This window comes from Antechinus flavipes, chromosome 6 (genome assembly GCF_016432865.1).
Source record: "Antechinus flavipes isolate AdamAnt ecotype Samford, QLD, Australia chromosome 6, AdamAnt_v2, whole genome shotgun sequence".
NCBI lineage: Eukaryota > Metazoa > Chordata > Mammalia > Dasyuromorphia > Dasyuridae > Antechinus > Antechinus flavipes.
In genome coordinates this window covers 230,874,224-230,900,629 of record NC_067403.1, presented here as the reverse complement: position 1 = coordinate 230,900,629, position 26,406 = coordinate 230,874,224, and the positions used below count along the sequence as shown (strand labels likewise).

The 26,406-nt window shown below is 36.3% G+C and overlaps 1 pseudogene; it reads left to right on the top strand.

Moving 5' to 3' along the window:
• The first annotated feature begins 5,393 nt into the window (after window positions 1–5,393).
• On the top strand, window positions 5,394–8,100 carry LOC127541535 (dolichyl-diphosphooligosaccharide--protein glycosyltransferase subunit STT3A-like; annotated as a pseudogene).
• The last annotated feature ends 18,306 nt before the right edge of the window (window positions 8,101–26,406 follow it).

The window sequence follows — 26,406 nt, the reverse complement described above, 5'->3', positions numbered from 1 at the left end:
GTATGGGAGACCAGACAGAACCAACAGTTCTGAGAAAAGCCTATGATGGATCTTAGTCTTTCCCTAATTTCCTAAAACACCGAAATGGTTCTGGATATGAACTCCACCGAATCCAATGCATGCTGTTTAGACATTTATTAGCTGGCTATTGTTGTTCTTCTTGTTCTTATTTTAATTGCTTGCTTCCATTAATAAATCTCATACCCAGTAACAAATTTTCTCGTAAGAGCCTTTATGTTCAAGGCTTGGTACTATAAGAGAAAAGATAGCTTATAACTGAATTGTCCAGATGAGGACCAAACCAATTAGAAGTTTTATATTTTAAGTAATTTTGAAGTAATTCTAGAATATACCCATAGACTACTTGATCCTGGAGTGATAAATAATTAATATGAGAGACAACAGCAGACAGAATGGGGGAAGGAAGGTGAGAATACATGACAAGTTTTGTTTTTAAAAGAACACATGGCCAGTTTTGCTCACATCCTATGTCAGATTCTGGGTGGAGATAACTACAATGACTATTTATAGGTATTCCCTTCCCTCCCCCGGATGCACCCCTCCACTCCTCCTACCCTCACTATATTATAAACTACTTGAAGCTAAGAGCTATGGGGAGGGTTTTATACTGTTTACCCAAAGCCATGTACAAAATTTGGTAGAATATCATTTGTAAGGCCATTATTTACCACTGAGCCAATAGGATGTAAGCTCCCTGAGGACAAAGATGATTGAGTTTTTGTGCACCTAGTACAGTGCCTTGCATGTTGGTAGACAGTGAAGGAATATCTGTTGAATTGTACAGGGCAAGCTCTGAATAAGTGCTTGCTTAAGAATGCAATGAAATAAGAAGCCAGCAGCTGGACCAGACAAAGGGCCAGAGCAATGTCAGAGCAGTCTGAACATGAACCAAGAAAGATCAAAGGGACAGTCTGCTCTGTGAAAAGCTGACAGCAATTTGCCGCGCTCAGTGAGCTGTCAATGTCTGCAGGGATGGGTCCAATAGTGCTGATGGGCTGCCACACCAAAAGGTGCCAACTTACCCCCTGATCTTCTGCAATGGGAGGCAACTGTGTCAAGAGCCAGCCCCAAACCAAGCCAAAATGCATAGCCCCAGCTTAACACACATCACACATGATTAGTCCTAAGAAGAATGGTTTTTCTTATGAAAACTCTCTGTCTGCCCCCAAAAAATAGTTATTTGTGATCTGGAGAAATTAGAACAACTTGCTCTAGATTTCCTATACTGGTTGGTCACATGGCACCAAAAGAATTGCTATCTGCCCAGTTTAGTGAAATCACTCTCAACCCAATAAAAAATTCATTAAACCAGTTATTTGGCAAAATATTGACTAGGTCTTCCCTAAACTTCATATTCTTCCCTTTCCCATCTAGCCCAATACACTGCTAACAGTAAGTGCTTAATAAATGTTTGCTGTTGTTTGACTTCATTTCTTTTCCAAAGGACCCTAAACCTAAAGTTGTACCTGAGAATTCATCAAATTCAATTTCCTCATTTTATAGATGCGGTGCAGAGAGGTCATGTGAACTGTCAGACAGGGAGTGAGCATCAGAGGCAACTGATCATGTTGGAATCATGTGGGTAGCCTCTGAAGACAGAAATCTATTACTCTTTGAATCAGAAAACGTGCACCAAGCACAGCTCTTGGCCAAGAACCCTAAGAAGCTGGGTGATAGAGTGGAACAAAGGACACAAAATCCTTTCTTTGAGCAGGATGATATTTAATCATCCATGAAACACACTGTACACCCCCAAAAAATTAGTTTGCATTTGTTTTGCATTTGATTTTCCATCCCTTTGCACATGCAAGCACACACACACACACACACACACACACACACACACACACTTTCAATAGAATGCAAGCTCCTAGAAGACAGGAATTACTTTTTTTCATCTTTACATTCCCAATATCTAGTGTACTACATGAAGCATAGTTGCCTCTTAATAAAAAGATATTGAATTGAATGTCATGGCTCTTAATATGTCAAGGATCTGTGATTTTCTCACTATGGCAACTCTTGTCCCAACACAGATTGTAGTTGCTACTTAGTATAGTTAATGAAGTTAATTGAATTGTCTAAAGCAATATAACTAGCTGATGTCAGAGGCAGGACTTGAACCTGGAGCTTCCTAAATCAAGCACAATCCATCGAGCTACAGAACTTCCTTTAGCTGTTTATTCTCATCTTCAATATCAAAAAAAGAGAAGTGTCTATTCAAGTTTTATGTTAGCAATGCTTCTCCCTAAATCCTGAGTAATCTCTCCCATAGCTGATCACTTCCAAAAGAGCATCTTTGTATAACCAAAACTTACAGTGCAAGTAGATGATCTGGTGATCTCTTGTTGACTTAGTCATAAAATTCTTCCCCTTTGCCGCGTGCTAAATGAAAATGGAAAATACCTGGTGCTGGTGATGGAGAATGTTCTTCCTTGAACATATTCCACAAGAATAAATGAGGTAAGCCTGGAACTTACCTAAAAGATAATACTCTAAACTTTAACTAGAGGGTAGTGTCGTACATTAGATAGTAACAAGAATCAGGTTTGAATAGTTCAGTCCCAATCCAATAAGCAATTACTAATTACCTACATAGGCAAGGCACTGTTCTAGATAATAAATGCAAAAGAAAAAAATGCAAAATAAAAGAACTCTTCTCTTTTGAGAAGGAAGTACTCCCTCTGTTTCAGCCCCAGAAAAAAGAACCAGAATAAGTGGAAGTTGCTAAGAAATAAATTTAAACTTGGTAACAAGGAAAACTCTTTAACAATTAGAGTTGTTCAAAAGTGGAGTGGATTGCCTTCAGAAATGAGTTTTCTCCTCAAGCAGGGGCTGAAAGAATAGTTGCTGGTCATGTCATGGTGTACCACAGTGGCAATTCTTTGGGGTAGGGATGGGAGTAAATGCCTTCTGATATCCTTTTAAATCTCAACTCTGCAACTTTATGGTTCTGTGAATAATCCCCGACATTAAAAAGTTAACATTCTACTGACCACATACAACATGAAACCAACAAAGCAGCATAACAGAGTATGAGACAATAAGTAAAGAACACCTATACTCAGCTCCCATTAATGGTAGTTATGGGGGCAGAGAGAGGGAAGAAAAAAGGGGGAAAGAAAGTTACATGATGTCCTTTATTACATATTTAGAAGAAACTGAAAGTTCTACATAATAGATTTACAGTTTCATATACAACCATCTTTTTCTATACTACTTATGGAAATGCTTATTTTATTTCTCAAGATCAGAATTAAATAAATAATGAAAATTAAAAATAAATAAAATAATGGAAATGAATGGAAATAAATAATAAAGACAAATAAATGGATGAATATAAATTGATAACTATATTTTTAAAAATCCCATTAGCTTTGTAACCCTCTACAAGTTATTTAACTTCTCATCTTCCTCGTCTACAAAATGGGGATATTAATGATTTGTTGGAACAATCATATCAAATTCATCACAAACCTTAAAGTGATATGTAAGTATTAGGTATTATTGTAAACAGATTAAAAATACACATAATAATTTGAAGAGAAAGGAGCTTTCTACTAGTGTAGTGGTGCTGAATCAGCCATTAAATGTTCCCATTTGGGAAACTGAACTAAAAGACCTATAAACAGATTAAAAGTACACATGATAATTTGAAGAGAAAGGAGCTTTCTACTAGAGTAGTGGTGCTGAATAAGCCATTTAATGTAGCTGGTTCTGAGTTTCCCATTTGGGAAACTAGACTAAAAGACCTCTCACATCCAGATTTGTGATAATCTGACTTTTACCATGTTGAAAGAGTATTTATCATTTAGTTTTAATTTCTTTTCAAAACAATCCAAAACAGGAGACAGAGTCAAAACACCCAACGACTCTCATTTTCTGTTTCCCCATAGACCATTGCTAATTGGAAATCTCTGGTGCTTCCAAACATCAGTGAACCTTGAGAGTGATCCAGCCAGAGTGTTTCCTAATGAAATGGCAAGTAGTCTCCCACAGTGTCATTTGCTCAAGGACATTTCAGGAGCTCCAAAAGAACTTTTTGCTACAAAGAGCTTCTAGGAGAAAATGAAGCTTCCATCAAGAGAATGCAACAGGGTGCAGAGTGAAGCTTTGTTTTAGAGCCGAGACATCGGTGTGCTTGCTTGGCAACTTGGTGGGTGGTTTGTTTTATTACATTAAATGTTCTCCTCAAGCAGGTGTTGGCTGAGTGGAATAAAACTAATTAGACTGATCTAATCTTGGGTGAAACTGAGTCGGTGTGACTGCAGAATTCAAACTGTGTCCATGTTTATTATTTACCTGAATTATATCCATGTTCGAACAAGGAAGGGGAAGGATGTGTTACTTTTTCTGTTGTCTGCTATATTTTATCGTGGAAAACACAATCAGTGGCACCACATACAAGTGTAATGTTCACTGGTTAAACCAACATTGGATTATTGCATCTGCCAATTTTTTTTTTTTCTTTTACAAATGAATTGACATCCTCTTAGAAGCTGTGTTGGTTAAGACTTGCCAGCCTCAGGAATGGTGTAATACTGCCACCTTGTGGCTTCTTAGTTGTGGACAGCACCAACCCCTTCATTTTTTTTCTGTTCCCCAGAGCATCTTACATGACTGGGTAAAGCCCTTGACATGGATGTGCTTCTTTCATACCCCTCAACATTCAACCTTGAGGTTTGTAAGCCCATATGTCACTCGGATTCTGGAAAATAACAATTAAAAGCTGTTTCCTAATGATTAAACAATATGAATCTGGCCCAAGGGGAAAACCATACCAAAGTTTAAAGCCTTTCTCTGATATTTCATTACCTCTGTGGCCCTGGGAATTCATGTATCCTGGGGCTCTGTTTATTCATCTGTAAAATGGGAGGGTTGGACTGGATGGAGTTCAAGGTATCTTCAAGATCCATATCTATGCTGCTATGATACTTTGTTTATCACCAAGTATTTTATCAAGTACTATATGTGTGATAAGCATGAGTAATAATGAAGGACCCTAAATGATCTTTTGTGTTCCAGATATCTAGTGAAATGTGGGGGGATAGGGATGGAGAACATGAGAACATGGGATTTCTTTGGAATATTGAGCTCCATATCGAATCTATCAATGAAGATCATTACCTGCTATTAAATAATTTTACCCAAGCTCACCTAGCCAGCATGGGTCAGAAATGCTCCTCAACCCAGGTCTTCCAGACTCTACATCTGTTTTCTTATGGCTGCCATAAACACACAGGTACTTGATGTTCATTGAATGGAATGTAATTACAAAAATGTAAGTAGTATTTTTAAGACAGTAAAGTCCAAAACAGTAAGAACTGATCTTTAGCTAGTGTCTTAAGACTTCAAATGAACTTTATTACCCAATGTCATCTGAATCTCACCACAACCTTCAGAGATATGACCACAGGTATTCTTATTCCCATTTTATAGCAAAAGAACCTCAAAGTCAGACTTATAGTAAACTGCCTAGGATCATACCTAACAAATGTTGCTACTGTAATTTGAACCCAGGTTCTCCCTGATTCCAAATTTAGCGTTTTTTTTAAAACTATATCACCCTTCCATTATCCAGAATGAGCAATTATGAACAATATTTGCTATAGACACTGAGAGATTTCAGATGATTCTTCAAGATTCAATGATTCTAGGTAAGTCCAAGATGTTGTCTATCTGTTTGGGAATAGATAGAAGTATTTTTGAATATACCCACAGGAAGCAGGGCCCGTATACTTGTGACTATAGATACTTTTGGTGTCATTATCCAGCAGTCCCCTGTGGTATAAACATTATGGATTAGAGAACACCTACCAGGTCTCTGTTTTTGCATATGCAATTTGTGCCCATAATTATTTTGATCATTTCATGGATCACATAAGGTTTTACAAAGCAAACATCCTCTAATTAAAATATTATGCAAAGCCTGTTGTTTCTCTCCAGCTTTCTATACGTGGAAGGATTTTTGACTACAAAAGAAAAAAGTACACTTCACTGATGGTACTGATAGAATTTATACATCTACTTTGATTCAAGAAATCTCCCTTAAAAGAGCAATATAAGTCTGTCAAGAAGTCCAACATATCTAAATATGATGTATTTGTCTGATAGTCTGACAAGCGAGGTGGAAGGTAGACTACCATTAAGAGACTCACTGGCGGGACCACCAAGGCTAGAGACACTGAGTCAATCAGCACTTTTTATGAGTCAATCAGTACTTTGAACCAAGTTCACTCCTTGGGAGCCTGATCTCTGGTGAGAGAAAGCTCCCTTTTTTCACAATCACTGACTAGTCGTGTTCTCTATGCTGGTACCCAGGGCACAATTAAATTTTGGCTCATGTCTAAGTTGCCAAGAGGAATGAATAAAAGAGTCATTCCCTAGATAACATAAATTATGGTATGGGACAGGTAATTAATTCTTATACACAAAAAGAATACTAAACATAAGAATCACAGTGAGTATTCATAGAAAATTAGAATTAACTAGCAATTGGTTACTATTATAATGTGTCGTGAAGTTGATATTAAATCCCATCAGAACATAAACAGTATGCAAGACTGCCAATCAGACAATTTACATTTCACCTTTCTTGACATTTTCTAAACAGACGTGCTGGTAAAACGACCAGTCTTTTTGTAAGCCTCTTCCTTTTGGTGGTCATCCTCTCCAAAAGCATTGGAACAAATGCCAAGGACTCTTCCCTTTCTGCCATTCAATTTTGCCCATGGATGAATCATGCTTCTTTCATACCCCTCACCATTCAACCTCGAGGTTCGTAAGCCCATATGTCACTCGGATTCTGAAAAATAACAATTAAAAGCTGTTTCCAAATGAATAAACAATATGAATCTGGCCCAAGGGGAAAATTATACCTAAGTTAAAAGCCTCTTTCCAGTCCTATGCTTTTGCCCACTTTCTACTCTGTCCTCTCATGGGGAAGTGATATGTTTCTAATCAACTTGGTTTCCCTTCATGTACTAGTACTCTGCTGGATCTTTCTTATGCTAAAAACAACATCCCTTTATTGTCTCTGTGTCTGAGCCGCAATTTGCCCCCTGGTTCTTTTTACTACTTGGAGCTGCCACGACACTTAGTCTTCACATTCCCAATCGGCCTCTGTTACTGCTCTAGCAACTTGTCCAATGCCTGGATATTTATCGTCATGTATGGTGTGGCCAGTATGTACTTATCAGCTGTCATAGTACATCTGATGCTAGTCTTAATTCCCATGATGTATATTCTTTCTGGCATTGGAGTTTCTCAGAGCCTCTCCACCTCCATGAAAAATCTGGATATTAGTCATCCAGATAAGAACAGCAAGAAGCAACAAGATTCTACCTACTCAATCAAGAATGAGATTGACAAGTGAGAAAAACCTTGGTCATGGCTTCCTTATCACTTACATTTTCCACTCAACATGAATCATCAAGAAAGTCTCCTCTTTCCCACTGTGCTTTTTGCATGAGATAGAGATGGAAGTAGGATCCTATAGGATGACTTCCGAGAGGCGTACTTGTTGTACTTGGGCACAACTCTCCAGGGGATGCAAAGATCATATAGTGGTGGGATTATGGCTACCAGATCACAGTTATGGCAAACAGGACAGTCTTAATGTACAATATCTGGAACAATACTCACGTTTCTTAAATAGGGCAGACCATGGCATCTACAGAAGAGAAGGCCTGTGAGATCATGAGCGAGTTTGATGACAGCTATGTTCTTGTCATATTTGGAATCTTCATTGGGTATTTTCCTGATGACATTAACAAGTTTCTATGGATATTCTAGATTGGGGGAACACAGACACAGACAAGCACATCAAAGAGCTTGACTATTATACTCCAACCGGGGAGTTCCAGTTGTTCCTTAACTACCTCGGATATAAGATGTGTCACTATTTCTTTGAATAGCTTCTACACAGAATCTAAGTATCCACTGGACTATGATAGAGTCAGAAATGATTAGATTGGGAACAAAGATTTTGAGTTTGATGTCCTAGAAGAATCATTTACCAGAGAAAATTGGCTGGCCAGGATACTCAAGATAAAGAACCTGGATTTGTCAAGGACATAATCATCATCTTTACTTCCAATATGTATTGCATTGAATTCTTCTCCACCTATGATGTTGCAGACATTGTTTTTATATACAGTTTCTAAGAACGATGCCGAATGGGTTTGGAATTGCCTAGAAGTTTTGCCCAGGGCAATATGGAGCGGGTGAAATGATTTTTATAATTATAAGCAGGTTACCAAATGAAATGTCATGACTTTACCAAGATCAATTAAAGGGGGAAGAAAAATTTTTTAAAATAGGAAATCCACTGAGTCCTCAGCTATTCTGGCTCTGCAGCCAGTAATGGGATACTTTGTCATGTTTAAAAGTCTGGGTCATATATGACTGAGAACTGGCCCCAAAGCTACCATGATTTCAAATGGAACCAGCGATCTAATTGTGACAATGTTCTATGAAATAACCCCTACAAATTTATTCAACTGCCATTACTCAAGACTCAGAATCAAGAAAAGGATCCAAGAATCTAAATGAGCTTTATGACTATTACTAACAGATTATGTTACCTCTGTTTCTCACATGTATAGTGAGGGGACACACACACACACACACACACACACACACACATATATATATATATATGTATATGTATACATATATATATATATACATATGCATATACATATATAGGGGGATACACTAAGGATCTGTGAGTTCACTAACATTTGGATCTCCTAGTATGGGAAATGCATGAATTCAAAATAGCATTCACACAAGAAATGTTTAGTGATAGAACTCTATCTAACAATATAGATTTCAACCTATGACTTAATTGATAATAATAATAATTCTAACATTTACACAGTGCTTACAATGTGCCAAGAACTGTGCTAAGTATTATGATCCTCACGACATCCATGAAAGGTAAATGCTATTATTATCCCTATTTTACAGATGAGGAAATTGAGGTAAACAGAGCTGCCCAGGATTACACAGCTATAAGTGACCAGGCCATATTTGGACTCAAATCTTTCTTATTCTAGGATTAGTACTCCATCCACTTCACCACTTAGCTTCCCCATATTAGCCCAAAGGACTTGCATGAAGTTCATATAGATTAAATGTCTTGCTCAGTATCACACACCTAATAAGGCTGAAGGACAAGGATTGAGTCCAAGTGATCTGGCCTGTATACTCAATGCCCAATCCACTATCCCACACCACTTCTTCAGAATGGGCCTAAGTAAAAAATAAATCTAAATCAATTTAGAGGAGAGATTGCTTGCTTTAAGCATCCAATTTATGTCAAAGAAAATGTAACAAAATTTTTTTTCTGATTTACTCATAACAATATTTTTTCTATCTCATCCTTCAGTTTCCAGAACTGTTTTGGAAGAAATAGAGAAAAAAGCTTCTTTTCAAAGTAAAGGTTCTTCTGATGGAAGATAAGACTTGAAAATTAGATCACTGGATTTCAAGCTAGAGAGAATTTCAGAGATTATCTTGTCTAGGAATTCTTAATTTGGGAGTCTTTGAAGAAAAGGAGAGAGACAGAGAGAGGGGGATGCAGAAAAAAACAGAAGCAGAGACAGACAGAAAGAGAGACAGAGGGGGAGAGAGAAACAGAGGGAGAGAAGAGATAGAGACAAGGACAGAGAGAGAGAAAGGGAAAGAGGAAAGGAAAGAGAGTCAAGGACAGAGAGAGAAAGAGAGGGAGAGAATGAGAGAGAGAGAGAGAGAGAGAGAGAGAGAGAGAGAGAGAGAGAGAGAGAGATGCATAAATACAGACATTTATTCTTCAGTCATTCAGTAGTATCCAACTATTTGTGACTCCATGGACCATACTGTCCATGGGGTTTTCTTGGCAAAGATACTGCAATGCTTTGTCATTTCCATCTCTAGTTCGTTTTACAGATAAGGAAACTGAGGCAAACAGAATTTAAGTGACTTTCCCAGAGTCATACAGCCAGTAATTGAGATCAGATTTGAACTCAGGTGCTCCTGACTCCAGCCCAGCACTCTATCCACTGAGCCATCTAGCTGTCTACACACACACACACGGAGTACTTTAATATAAATGATTTCCTTTGAAATCTTTCATATTTTATTTTATGCATTTAACAACATAGTGCCAGAAAGGGGTCATGGGTTTCATGAGACCCGGGGCAGTCCATAAACCAAAAGGGATCAAGCTCTTCTGATTTAATCCAACCCCACTCTACCCCATATTACAAAAGAGGGAATGAGGGAAAAGATTAAATTTGTTGTTCATGGTTCCACAAGAAGTAAGGAGCACAGCAAGAATTTGCCCCCCAAAGCCTCCAATTTCAAACTTTTTCATTCATGCTGTTGGGATGGTTGAGGAACCAGGATACAAAAACCAAGTTAACAGTATTTATAAAGCACTCGCTATATGTCTATCAGAGGTAGCTAGGTGGCGTCATAGTGCACAGAGCTCTGATCCTGAAGTCAAGATTCACCTTTCTGAATTCAAATCTAGCCTCAGATACTCAGTATCTCTGTGACCCTCCACAAGGTATTTAATCCCTATTTGTTTTAGCTCCTCATCTGTAAAATGAATTGGAAAAAGAAATGGCAAGATGTTCCAGAATGAACCACAGCAGCATATGTCAAGTGTCGTGAATATTTATGCCTAGAAAAATATACAGATTCCCTGGAAGATGTTTTTCAGTTTTGGTGTACTTTGAAACTGTGGCATAAATACTTGGAATATTTTTCATTTGTGTATATTTGAACCATGTCAAGGTAATGGATAGAGGATTCATGACAAATATGTATGGATAAAGAGAGAGAGAGAGAGAGAGAGAGAGAGAGAGAGAGAGAGACAGAGACACAGAGACACAGAGACAGAAACAGAGACAGAGACAGAAACAGAGAGAAAGAGAGAGAGACAGACAGACAGACAGACAGAGAGATCTATATGTCTATATCTATATCTGTATCTATATCTATCCTGTTCCTTGGGTTACGTGTTCCATCAGGTCCAGATTAAGACAGAGACAAATCAAAAATGTTCATGGGAAAAGAGAAAATGGGGTATTCTCCTGATTCCTAAAACCTCATAATTCAAAGTTTGTCCAATTCAATCAGCAACAATATCTTAATCCCTGTGGGGTAAATTTGTGTAATGATTTATCACTTCAAGTAAGATACTATGGGTTGTTTTTTTTTAATTAATTGCCAATCATTCGCAAGGTCCCAATAATCCAAATGGAATCAGTCACTAGAATCTCCTCATCTAAAACTGTACCTACAGCACTGAATCTTCTTCTCGTATTTAGAAGAGCAGTAATTTATAAATCCAATCATTCAAAGATCTCCAGCCTTAAGAAGGTATCAAAACTGCCTTCTCTCCCTAAAACTATAATGGTGCCCAATTCAAGGAAATCAGTCTGGTCTGTAGTCATAGAATCTCAAAGATGGAAAGTACTTGGGAGGTGAAGGAACATCTAGTCCATCTGTACCTGAACAAGAATAGCTAGCATTTATAGAACACTTTAAGATTTGCAAAGCATCACATTCCTATAACAACCCCGTGAGAAAGAGTCTATTAATGCCCCCATTTTATGGATAGGGAACTGAGAAGAGATAGGCTTGATAATTTCTTCACAACTATTCCCTATTTGAGATGGAAATCAAATTCGGGTCTTCCTGACTCTTAAATCCAGTACTTTGTCTACTGCATCCACTAGATACTTGAGCAAGATTCCACTTTACAAAGTCCCCAAGTAGTTAGGATATGTTTGAAAACCTTCAGAAAAGCAAAACCAGTGAGGTAGTCCATTCCCTTTTTGAAAGATACTATTTTTTTTGGAAATTTTTCTGGACATCCATATGAATTCACTTCTCTCAGTATCCTTCCATCCATTGTTCCCAGGTCCTCTCTCTGGAAACAGAACAATTCTGATCTTTCTTCAGCTCAATTTGATTCAACAAGTGTTTGTTGTTGGGGGTTTTTAAATGCCTATAATGTGAATGTTCCATATTAGAGCCAAGGTACTAAAAAGAAAAATGTTAACTCAACAAGTGTATTTTGTTCTTATTCTTCTTCCTATGTGCCTACAATATGAATGGGCTATATTAGACATAAAGGGTAAAAAGACAAAAATCCCCTTTACCGATTGCAACTTCTCTTCTACTTTTCCATAGAACAGTTTTCCAAATACTTGAAAAAAGTGATGATGTACCTCCTAAGTCTCTTAATAGAAACAGACTTCCTTAAGCATCACCTAGTTTAATCCTTTCTGTTTAAAATTTTTTATGCCTTTTGTTCAGATATGACTACCCTCTCTGCCATCCCTTGAACTTCCCTAGTTATCCTTTCCTTACAACAAATGAAAAATAATGATAATTGTGTGGGAGTGTATACAACACTCCACAGCCATAATCTTCTACCAGAGAAAAGAGAGATGTACTTTCTACATTTCTTTTTCAAGGACAAGATTGGTTATTATGATTATGTAACTATCTCACCTGATTGTTCTTTTCTTTCATACTACAAAGGCTTTATTTTAGAAATGAAAAATGAAATTTGAGAGAGAGAAATTTTAGAAAGAGAAATTTGGGGCGCGCCCAAAATCATACAGGTAGTTAGAGGGAAGATCTAAGTCTAAAACTGCAATCTCCTGTTTCCCAGTTTGATGCTTTTTCCATTTTACCAAACTGATTTTCCAGACCCTTGCCATCTTTTCCTTTGAAAAAGTAGAGCTGAGAATTTTGCAACCCAACCAAAAATAAAATTAAAACTAAAGTGCAGCCATCTGAACTGTACTCAGTCCTACTGAAGAGACTTTCTGCTTCCAACCCAATTTATCATTCTTTGGTACAAATCAGCATTACTACAGCATGTATCAAATTAATTAAAAGACATTCCTTTCCATCCAAGGTATAATCAAGGCAATTTACTTCCAAACATAATCAGGAAACCATGTAAAGGAAGATTAACCATATGAGGTATTTTTTCATGTGTGAAGTTAATTGATTTTTATATCTCTTTTTTTTTTAAGTTTTCAAATGAGGATTCATAAAAGGCTGGGATTTCTGAAGCATTCTCAGCTGAGTTCTGAGGCACTGCTGGAAACGAGATCACATCATCTACCAAAAGGAACACAGAGCCCACAGAGAAACTTGGGGCACTGAATGTGGCTAAGGCTGCAGTGTATTGATGATGGGTGAAACCATAACTAGGGCAGGGCAATCAGGGCTTAGCCTCAGCACAGTAAAATTTAAAGGGCACTGGCAGCTCTGGTAGTCCTCTGGTAGAGACTAATGCTATCTCAAATAGTTTCCTAGTTGTGTAACCTCAGAAATCATTCAGGTTCTTTTGGCCTTAATTTCCTTATCTGTAAAAAGAAGGGGGAGTACTAGATGACCTTTAAAATCCATTCCCTCTGTAGATATGTATTTTCACTAATAAGAGAAGTGATAATAGATTTTTTTAACTATTTTTATTTACTGGAACTAAGTTCAATCATTTTAGTGATTCAAATAATATCTTAGGACCCCTAAAGTCAAGCAAGCAATTCTCCTGACATGGGCTTTGCATAAGCCTCAACAGGGTTTTCTCCCATCTGTAGTGATTCTGAAACTGCTGATCATTTGGGGGCAATAGCCACATCCCTTAAAGTCACACAGAAGAATGAAGCTGACCTAATGAGAGACCTGAAGAGTGCACATTCTGTTAGCAAGGAGTGAGCATTCTGTTAAGACACTGGCCATGCTTCCCTTACACAGTGAAGGGAGACAGCCCCTCTGAAGCACATAGCAGTATTTTTCCAGCACAGAAACCTATCATAGCCTTTGTTTTATTTACGTCTAATAAAACAAGGAGACCAAAGGCTGGTTCATGGGTTCCAATTTCACAGAGATGTGGAGTTGTGAAGAAAGCTGATCAAAATCACAGCCCTGAAAAATGAGCATTGTGACAAAAACATCCACAGCCTTGGCAGAGATTGAGCTGAAAAAGATCAGTGTGTCCCCCTCTTCCATGATCCCTCAGTTCCAGTCAGGATTTTTTCCTCAACATATCTTTTTTCAAAACAGCTGGACCACTCCTGAGCTATGCATTAAGACTGGCTCATAAATGACCTCGGAAAAGTCATCAGCTACTGCTGCCCAGGGACTTTTCAGAACATATTCAAGCTGTCATCAACTAAACATATAGTTTAAATCTTTTAAGCCAATAAATAGAATCCCTAGCTCAGCTATAGAAGCACTTCCTATAGGAAGCCAGTCTTGATTCCTCCAGTTAATCCTCTCATCCTGGGAAATCACTTTAAATCTATTTTGCATACATGTTATATTTACTTTTCTGTGGATATGTCCATCTACAAGAAATCCAACTCTTCCATTGCAATCTTTCTATCCCTAGTCCCAAACACATAGTAGATATTTAATATATACAGTACTTATTAAATGAAATAACAATAACTAAAATTACATAGCTCTTTAAGATTTATTAAGGTCTTCTTCTCCGTTATCTCATTCAATCCTGATAATAAGAATGTTTAGGTAGATAATTGCTATCCCTGTTTTATTGATGTGGAAACTGAAACAGAGAACTAAGTCATCTTGTTCAAGGTCACGCAGATAGCAACTTTCAGAGGCAGGATTCTAATTCAAGTCTTCTTGATTCCAAAGTCAACATTCTAGCCATTATACCACCTTACTATCAAATGGAAGGATGGATGGATGGATAGATGGATGGATGGATGGATTTCGTGCTCACTGTGCAAAATAATCGTGCTAAGTTCTAGGAATACATAAATTTAATTAAAAAACCAAGCCCTCAAGTTGACTACAACTTAATGGGGGGAGGAGGAAGGAGAAATATCCAAATAATAACATAAGAAAATGACATAAAAGCAAAGAAAATATACTTCTGGTCAACTTTGAAAATTTGAGGAAGCAAAAGGTCATTTTTAACTGAAAAGGAAGCAGTTTTTAAGTTGGGCTTCAAACAGAGATGAGGAGGGACATAGAAAGAAAAGCCACTTGGGCACAAATAGTAATTCTATTCTAAGTATGGGGATAGTGTGAACAAAAACATGGGAATATAAAAGGGCAGAAAGAATAATGTTTTGAAGAATAATGGTGATAATAATAATAATTAATAATAGATAACATTTATATAGCATCTTAAATTCTCCATAGCATTTTGCAAATGTTAACTTCTTTGATCTTTATTACCTTTTGATGTAAATGAGGCTATTAATTTTTCAAGAAAATGAAGAAGAGAGAGGTTAAGTGACTGACTTGTCCAAGGTCTCACATCTAGGAACTGTACAAGGTAGAATTTAAACTCGGGTCTTCATCATTCTAAATCCTACACTCTATTGATTATGCTGTCTAGCTGCCCCTAGAGTAATCTGCTTTGGTCTAGAAAATATAGATTCTCACAGGGATCTGTAATGTCATTTGTTTCAGAAATTTTTAAGTGAGGAAAATTCCATCTTCCAATTTACATAAGTACTTTCTTTGCCACTAATTTCCTTACAATACTATCTTGGTACCAAATTACTTTCCTCCATCTCATTAGTCATGGATGCACTCCATGGAAGGTCTGGACATACTCAGTAATCAATTGGTCCTGCCCAGTCCCAAATATATTCTATTCCCAATGCACCTAGCAACCTCTAACAAATAGTGTGACTCCAATATGTGTCTACTTCTCAGTTGGTAAACAACAACAATAAAATAATAATAATAATAAAGTAAAAATCTCTCTGGGGGAAACTATCAGGCACACTCAGCTAAGATTTATATAGTACTTTATAGTTTGCAAAGTACTTTGTAAGTAATATCTCATTTTATACACACAATAACCATGGGACATACTGATATAGTTAACCCCATTTTATTGATGAGGAAACAGAAGCAGAAGTTATGACTTGCCTATGGTTATATACTTAAGATTTGAATTCAAGTCTTCTTGACCAGTTCTGGTGATGTATCAACTGCCCCCTATTTGTCGTTTGCTAATTGTCGCTGAGATTCCCAATTGTAGCTGAGATGAATGGAATAAAAGCATGTCATTGACTAGATACCACAAAATGATATAGTGTTGTGGGATGATTCAGATTTTATAAGGGTCAATTGGATTGGGCACATTGACTCACTTAATGAATAATGACAACAGTCCTAATGGATAAACTACAGTAACTAATGGATAAATAAATTCCCTTTGTATGGCACTTGATAGAGATAGCCTAGATATAGTGTTATACTTGGAGTTAGGAAGCCATGGTTTCAAATTCTACTTCCAACACATTGTTGTATAACCAGGGGCAAGTCACTTTACACCATGGACCTAAGGCAACATTTTGAAACTATAACTTTGATCAAGTATGCCAGTTTTGTTGGTGAAATTACTACATTCATGAAATCACAGATCCTTAACACTAGTGAAAATGGCATTGAGTAGTTTCAGAGGACTTCGTGAACAATGCTGATTAATGCTAAGAATGAATCACATTATTTGAATTTCTACTTCATATCTCATTGGACTAGGACTGATTACCAAATTTTACATAATTATAACTTACCTGAATTTAAATATATGTGATTACTTCATGGGATTGAGTATTCACGCTAATCAAAAAGCTGGGAGTATCTCATTTGATCCTCACAATTGCCCCATGAAGTATGTCATTCAAGATTATTACTCACATTTTACAAATGAGGAAAATTTAGCTCAGAGAAACTATCTGAGTTGCTAAAATTGATAGAGCCAAGACTTGAACCCAGTACTTCTGAATGTAATATGGAGAGTAGAGACTGTTTCATTTGTTTTGTTTTTAATCCAATGCTTAGTACATAGTAAGTGTCTAGTAAATGCTTGTTGATTGATTTGGGGAGCTAGTTTAGTAAGTAAAGATCATGGGCTTTTCTTGGGCTCAGATCCCACCTCTCACACTTACTTTGTGTGAGACAAGCCTGTGACAAGCCACCTAATTTCCCCAAGCCTCATCTCCCTTCTCTAAAATTGAGGAGACTGGCCTAAATAGCTTCTGAGGTGCCTTCAAGCTCGCAAACAATTTATTATCTATAACTCCAATACAGCCTTCTTTTCACTACACTATTATGGCTTGTTAGCATGAAATATTAATTGTGCTTTTACAGAAAAGCTGAAAAAAATGACAGAAAATCACATAAGTCAACACCTCTGACTACATTTTCTTCAACCCAGCTTTTGCCCTCAGAGGTTTTCTGAAAAGCTTGGATTATCTGGCAAATGATATTTCTTCAGAGGCCATTTGTCTAGCTGCTAATCTAGAGGTTTGTTTGTTTTTAATTTACTTTAAAAACCACAGCCCTAAAGCCCTTCTTACTAAGTCAAGAACCAGAGGATTTATGGGCTAGTTAATTTTGGCCATAAGTACAGAGAGAATATTGATAAACAAGAGGTGGGACAAGATTTCAATATAACACAATGCAGGTTCTTGAGTTTCATTCCCTTTCCCAGGGCTTAATTAATGAACTAAACATCTTGTGTGCCATACTGTATTACAGGAGACTTCTGTTACTTGTGAATCAGGTCCTCCTGATTCCAGGGCTCTTGCTCTAATCCCTGTACATCTATCTGTCTGGTTTTTTTCCCTGAGGCCATTGGTATTAAGTGACTTTTACAGGATCATGTAGCTCATAAGTGTTAAATATCTGAGGCCAGATTTGAATTCAGGTCTGTTACCTGTGAATCAAGATGAAATAAGGCTGGGCAATTTCAACAAATGATATTTGCTTAGAGAAATGGCAGTGTCACTTAATAAGTGATTTTTTTTCTCCAAACATCGGGAACATGTACTCTAAGTGAAGTCAACGTTGGCTTTCTCTGAACCAGCTCAAAGTGAGAGAGATAGAGATGAGACACCTGTCCTAGTTCCTGAAAACTCAAATTGCAAAGGTATCACCTTCAACGGCCATACACCGCCAAGACTTGCCAGACCTGCTACCTCGCCCCTCGTCCCAACTTTGCACCCCCATGGGATCTTTTGACAACCACCTATGGCTCTCAGCATGGATGGATAGGTAATGGCCACCTGGCTGAGCTGACCAGAAAACCCCCCAAATCACCAACAGGTGGCACTACCTTTCAACAGACAGACTTCAAAAGAAAGGCAGCCCCATACGCCCACCTGTGTCAACTGTCACTCACCCACAAGACAGCATCAGTGGTGGGAATGCCCCCACTATCTCGAGCTTTCATCTCTGTGGCTAAGGGGAGCTGTTCTTGTGGGGTGGAGAGGGATGGCTGTCAAAGGATTCTCTGTCTTTCATGTTGAGGCTGCACCACTACAAAGGGAGCCTGCAGCCATCTGTGCAGCAGCATTCGGATACCAAAGGGAGCTGGCGAGCCCAAATTGCTCTACCTTCTAAGGTGGGCACTGCTCTCGCCTCCTGGGGAGGCAGTGGCCTAGAGATCAGAATCAGACACTTTCTCAGACATGGTCAATTTGTTGGTGTACTTTGCTTGACTGTGCTTTTTTGTCTCAAGGAAGGGCTTTGAATTCAGGAAGGAGGGAGATAAATTAGTCATTAGTAATAAAGATGTAGAAGAAGAAAAAGAAATCAATACAACATCAAAATATACTAAATAGACGTTCCTTGCCATCTCAATGGGTCAAAAAGGGGATAGAAAAGAATTTGGAGCTGAAGAACAACAAAGTGATCTGAAGGGAAGAGAAACAGGACCTCAGTTTTTCAGATTTCTCTTATTTTAAAAATAAAAATTATATGTAAAAACAATTTTTAACTTTCATTTTTCACAAATTAAAATCTATTTATATCTTTTTGTTTTTTTCCAATATGTCTCCCCAATATTATCCCTCATCCCAGGATATTCTTTACAATAAAGAATATATATGTTGGGGGTGGCGAAACATCTATTCAATAAAATAAATCAATATATTTTAAAAGTTAAAATATTTTAAATTAAGAATTTTTAAATTATTAATTATTAAGAATACTTTTTAAAATATGGTAAATAATATATATCACTATTGTTAATCAATATAATTATATCTAATATAGTATGTAGTATAATTAAGATATAACTATAATTTACTTAAATATTTTTAATATTTAAAAAATTATTGGGCATTGTTCATAGCTAGAGCCCCAAACTCTGCAAAGAAATGGTGAGTGGTAGGTGCTGTCTTATAGTTTTGGGGGGAAGAATAAGCTCAATCATTATAATTTCCAGCATCCAATTTCAATTGTTCTACTTTTGGGGTTTTTCCCATTATTTCATTAAGGTCGTTACGCATGTTGTTTTCCCAGTTCTGCATACTTTATTTTGCATCAGTTCTCATGCATCTCAATATTCATGATATTGTTTTACTTTTTAACAGCACAGTAATATTCCATTGCATTCAAGTTCTGTACTTTATTCAACCATTCTTAAATTAATGGATATCACTCCCCAACACCATCACTATTTCTCTGTTCATACCAAAAAAAAAGTGTTGCTATAAATATTTCAATGTGAATGGAGCCTTTCTTTTTGACACTGTGACTCCTTTAGGTATAAGGCTTGCAATGAAATTTCTGAGTCAAAGAATTTAGTCATTTTAGTCACTTTGCATATTTCCAAATTGCTTTCTAGAATGGTTGGACCAATTCACAGCCCCATCAATGATACATTAGTGCACCTATCTCGCCACAACACCTTTAAAACTGACTATCCATGTCTTTTCTCATTCTTTATCTATTCCTATCTTTTGTTAATTTACCGGATTTGATATAAAATCTTATCTTGTTAAATTTAATATGCATTCTTAAAAACAACCAATATAACAGATATTAAAGTTTCACATAAAATCTTTTTGTTGTTGTTCTTTGTATATGGAAAAGGTTTTTACTTATTAATGACTAACTTCATAATAAAAAGATAATCTTAAAGAGATAAAAACACTTAAGGAAAAATAAACTAGGCATATATGGACTGACTTAGGGATGACTTACCAACTAAGTGTGTGGTTACTGACAAGTTTTTTTTATTATTATTATTTCAAAGAAACCCTCACAATCACCTTGTCCAACAACCTCATTCTACAAAAATCAAGGATAAAGTCCAAAGAGATAAAGGCACAATAAGAAGAAAACAAAGATCACACAGCAGAAGAAAGCTTCCAAACCATGACTTCCTGCTCCAAATCCAGTATTCTTTTCCCTATACTATGATCTCCCTGATATGCTTCTCCATTAAGAACAATGCAGCCTCTAAAAACAGAAAGATTTTTCAACAGCTCAGCTCTTTTTAAAAAATGAAGGATATATGAAAGAGTCATGAAATGAGCAGAGTATAAAATAGTCTGAATTGTATTTCCAGTTCTTATTGATTTATCCAACAATATTGAGCTGATATGATTATATCTCCCTGGGTTTTTTTAAGTAATCCCCATGTGAGGAAACTACAGTTTCCTTGATCAGTGTCACAAAGCCAGGAAGTACTGGAGGCCACATTCAAACTCAGATTTTCCTGACTCCAAGTCCAGTGCTCTATCCACTGTGCAACACCATCTCCTAGAAATGGGAACTATTTTGATGTTCCTTTTGTAGCAAATCCAAGGCAATCCGGTCCTTTTCCATTTATAAAATATCTATTGTTTGCCAGGACTACAGAAAGTGTTCCTACCCATAATGCTTCTCTTTTTTGCTGAGAGGAAAACACTACACCAATTATTTAACCAATTCCAAAGTGGATGTATTAGCATAAGGGAAGAAATATAGTAAACCTAGCAGTTAGCATTCCCCTATGGGACATTTCCCCCAAGTCTATAACAATATTAATAATGATAATAGCACAACAAATCAATTAAGTATTAAATGTCTACTGTGTGGTCAACATTATCTTGGGTACTGTAGGGATTACTTTAAAACACCCCAGGGAGGCATATAATCATATCAGCTCAATATTGTTGGATAAATCAATACAGAACTGGAAATGCAATTCATACTATTTTATACTCTGCTCATTTCATGACTCTTTCATATATCCTTCATTTTTTAAAAAGAGCTGAGCTGTTGAAAAAACTTTCTGTTTTTAGAGGCTGCATTGTTCTTAATGGAGAAGCATATCAGGATATCATAGTATAGGGAAAAGAATACTGGATTTGGAGCAGGAAGTCATGGTTTGGAAGCTTTCTTCTGCTGTGTGATCTTTGTTTTCTTCTTATTGTGCCTTTATCTCTTTGGACTTTATCCTTGATTTTTGTAGAATGAGGTTGTTGGACAAGGTGATTGTGAGGGTTTCTTTGAAATAATAATAATAAAAAAAACTTGTCAGTAACCACACACTTAGTTGGTAAGTCATCCCTAAGTCAGTCCATATATGCCTAGTTTATTTTTCCTTAAGTGTTTTTATCTCTTTAAGATTATCTTTTTATTATGAACTTAATCATTAATAAGTAAAAACCTTTTCCATATACAAAGAACAACAACAAAAAGATTTTATGTGAAACTTTAATATCTGTTATATTGTTTGTTTTTAAGAATGCATATTAAATTTAACAAGATAAGATTTTATATCAAATCCGGTAAATTAACAAAAGATAGGAATAGATAAAGAATGAGAAAAGACATGGATAGTCAGTTTTAAAGGTGTTGTGGCAAGATAGGTGCACTAATGTATCATTGATGGGGCTGTGAATTGGTCCAACCATTCTAGAAAGCAATTTGGAAATATGCAAAGTGACTAAAATGCCTAAATTCTTTGACTCAGAAATTTCATTGCAAGCCTTATACCTAAAGGAGTTACAGTGTCAAAAAGAAAGGCTACTGGATTTGGAGCAGGAAGTCATGGTTTGGAAGCTTTCTTCTGCTGTGTGATCTTTGTTTTCTTCTTATTGTGCCTTTATCTCTTTGGACTTTATCCTTGATATTTGTAGAATGAGGTTGTTGGACAAGGTGATTGTGAGGGTCTCTTTGAAATAATAATAATAAAATAAAACAAAAAACCCAGTCAAGCTTCTTGTTTCACACTGCAACCTCTCACCTGTGATACAATAAAGAAGTAGAGTTGTTAGGGACTTTTGGTAACCAAAAACCTATACTCAAATACTGTGCACCTGCATTAACAGGTGTCAAAAAACATAGCTTATTTTTTAAAACATCTCTATGTAAGATTTTAAAATAGGACACAAGGCAAGCAGAACCAGTCAGTACACACAGAACCACAGGCTGAAAAAAAAAATAATGTTCCTGTAGGAAAAGAAATGTAGTTGACAAAAACCCAATCCTACATAACTCTAGTCGTGGACTTGCAGGATCAATAAACTTAAGAGTTAAAGGAACTTGAACATAGGTATCATTGTTTTTTGTAAGAAATAATAGAAAGACCAGTGGAAAGGAGGGGCATAGGGAAAGGAGAGATCAGTGGAAATCCTGTGGAAATCTGAAACCAATTTAGTTTTTGTTCTTAACAGAGCCACACTATATGGTGGCCTAGCAGAAGTCATCATTTGTGCCAGTAGTAGGATTATAAGAAAATCCATGGGGATGCTCAATTCAACAATCATTTATTAAGCATTTACTATATACAAGACAAAGGTAAAAATCAAGGATCCTTGCCCAGCAGAAGTTTCCATTCTAGTCCTTCTCTAGAAACAATGGAAAACAATTGTCTTCCTTGATGGAATTCAAATGCCAAAGATGGTACAGAATCTTAGGGGTGGGAGGAACCCCATCATTTTACATATGTCAAAACTGAAACCCAGGGTAGGGAAATGATTTGGCTAAGATGGCAAAGAATGTTAGTAGCAGAACAGTATCCATAAAGCTTCTAAATCCCAAATCATCACACTCTCAAAATCATTCATGAGAGAGTGTATAAATCAGGAATGTCAACTTGATATCTCTCCCAGTACCTAGCCAAGTGCTCAGTATACAGCAGGTACTTTAAAATGTTGAATGATGATCACAAAGTACATGTGAAAAGTGTTCCCTTTTCCCTCTGCCCTCCTGATCATGCATAGTTAATAAAATGATAATAATAATAATAAATTCTCAGTCTTTATAAAATCCATGTCCTTCTCAGGTTTTCCTCTCCTTACAGGGGGCAAAATGAAGCTGAGAGTAATTAGTGGCTTTTTTCTGCCTGGTTGTTAAACACCCTAATTACTTCAAGCGCCATTTACCGCCACTTGCACAAAGCTATCCTTTGAAAATACTTTTCAATCTCAAATAAAATTGATGCTAATTTCTTTCTGAGAACATAGCCAATATTAACACAATTTTAAGAGTTATTGGATTTATTTTTTAATCTTAACAAGGATGCCGATATCCCAACTGCACACAATGGAGATAGCAATGTAATGTGATCTGATGTGGAACCAACAAAAATATCTGGGGAAAATACTGCATTGCTGAGGAAAGGCAATGCATTACATAATTAAGTATCATGTGCTTTAACTTATATTGCTAGCTTGCCACATTTTCAATAGGAAAATACAACAGACTGAATCTTTTTGTACTCCTCTATGCAAAAACAAACTGATGATTTAGAATAATACTATTCATATATAAATTCGTTTTGTTTTTTCAGTGATTGGACTTAGTTGTTCCCATTTCTATTTCAGGAAATCAATGTCCAAAGGACAACTTCAGCTGCTTTTTCATTAACTTCTTTCTAAAATCCTTAATGATTGCTGCATCATGAAATTAATCATTTGTTTCCATAACAAAAGTAAGAAAATGTAATTTGAAGAACATAGAGTTGTCTGTTGACTGCACTTGTTTCAAGAATCCATTTAAATGTAATCCATTATGTTAAAGGTCTCAATTTATTGGGTTTTTCCCATTTACAAACATTCAAGTTATAAATATCTTTCATATGAAATAGCTTTCTAGACTGGGATTCAATTCTCCCAATTTCTCCCCTACTCTGGTATATCTAAGATCTTTTTTCTCTTCACTGTTACTGCAGATAGCACAGTCCTTTCCTACCACTTTTTGAGAAGCCCAGAGACCCCATCTCCCTTTTTCTGATGGAGTCAGCAACATGAGAGATCATTCTCTTCATTCAGTAAACACTTGCTGAACACCTATTATATGGAAAGGCACTTCAGAGACTGAAGATCTTAAAAGTATGGGTCATGGGATCATAGATTTAGAAGTGGACGTGACCTCAAGGAGAATTTAATCTAATTTCATTTCATATCTAAGGGAACTAAGGTTCAGAGTGTTTAAGTAAATTTCCCAAATTCATACAGTGAGGAATAGTAGGTCCCCTGCTTCTAAATTCAGTGTTCATTCCACTGCACTGTCTTCCCTCTCTGAAATGTGTTCCTGGCACCCCTCCTGAGTTAAAATTCTGAATGAGTCAGTGTTCCCTTAGAACCAGTGTTATTCATGATGGTTATTTCTCATTTTGGTTTATGAGGCCTTTTGTTGTCCAGGTCTGGAAACCAAACCATCCTGTATAACATTGTTTCTATGGGAAAGTGTGTATCATGTTCCAAACAAGGGTATTTATAAAACAATCTTTTTGAAACACTATCCTTCAACAAATTGATGTCTGCCTATATAGCTTTTATCCAGGGTGACACATTTTGTACTATTGCAGGATATCATGGCTGTTGTTTTCATAAAAAAGTATATAAATAAAATGTATCAGCACCTCTTGAGCTTGATTCCTGGTGTTTAAACAGACAGAAAGCTAAAGAATTGCTTTGGTTCAGATGATCCATGAGTTTGATAGATAGGTAGAGAGATGGATAGATAAGTATATATATATATATATATATATATATATACACACACATATATATGTATTACATGTGTATGTATATATTATAATTTATATATAACATATACTTGTGTATAATGTATATATAGCACATAACATAATACATATACATACACACTTATACACATGTATATTTTGATAACTTAATTTCAATATTATTTCCTTTATCTTTATTTTATTTTTGCATAAAATAATATTTTTAAATATTTTAAAATACTAAAATATTTTGTGAAAGGATATATCGGCTTCACCAGGCCTCCAAAGAGCCCCATAAGAGGAAAAAAATGTTAAGATCCTTTGATTTAATTTGTTGTTGCTGGGGTTCTTTTAAGAGACACTATAAACATCCACCATCTCTAAGAATTCAAGCTGAAGATCAGGAAAAGGGCAATAGAAAAACACAAAATGGGCATGAACAGAATAGCACATGTTATTATTATGGAATTCCTATGGAGAAATGGGATAAAAGTTGGCATCAGAAAAAAAAAAAAGTATGACTGAAAAATTGGAGAAAACTTATAGTGAAGAGAAGTGATAATGGAAAAATAGATCAGGTGTGCTCCCTTGGGACCTGTGTTTTGTCTAGAGCCTTAGATGAAGGTCCTCAGCAGGGCACATGGCAAATTGCTGAGAACACAAGGACAGGAATTACACACCCTGGGCCACAAAGGGTGGATCCACATCGACTAGATGCCCGATTCACTGAAATATCAAAGTCAATTCCTTGAAAGCAGGGCCTATTTCTCACTCATTTTTGTAATCTGCTGCAGCACACCTAGTGCCTCACTTGTATACCCCAGGGGTGTAAAATATATTGGTTGAGTGAATGAATGAACTTGATTTCAAGACCTGGAATCCAAGTTAGAATTTTTCCTCTTCCAAACAATTCTCTCTAAATGATTTACTTTTTCATTGCCTGTTTTCTATTAGTTATTAGTCCTCCTTTTAGGAAATCTGCTATCATATATTCAGCATATATCTATCTAAAGGAAATGCTAGCTCAAAGAAATAAAAATTTTCCAATAAAGACAAAAGGTTTTCTTTTGGGTTTTTTTTAATTTTTGTTTTTGAATACAATGGCATTCGTGTGCTTAAATTCTCAGAGAAAGAAAATGTATATGTATGCATATGTTTCAACCTAAGAACAACTTGCCACCCCAGACTTTCTTAGGCTCCTCAACTTGGTTAAGCTTTGCAATATAGATCAGCTTGGTTCTAATTCTGAACTTCTTTAAAAGAAAGCAGGATCTAAGTTTAGGAATGCAAAATAATTAGTCTACTCAATCTTCCAGGTTTCTCTTCTGTATATGGATGATGCTTTTTCCTCCAAAAAAAAAAAAAAAGCCTAATTATATATTTCTTCACACACACACACACACACACACACACACACACACACCCATTATTTCTACTATTACCTTATTCAGTTGCTTCTAGGAAACCTGCAGATGTATTTTTTAATCTTGTTTAACCTTATAATTTGACCATTCAGCAACCAACAAAACTAAAAGTCTTTCACTGAAAGTCCTCAAGGATATAGTACATTCACAGGAAACAACTAGAAGATTCTTCTTGAGTAAAGGGGGAAATGCAGAGTCAGA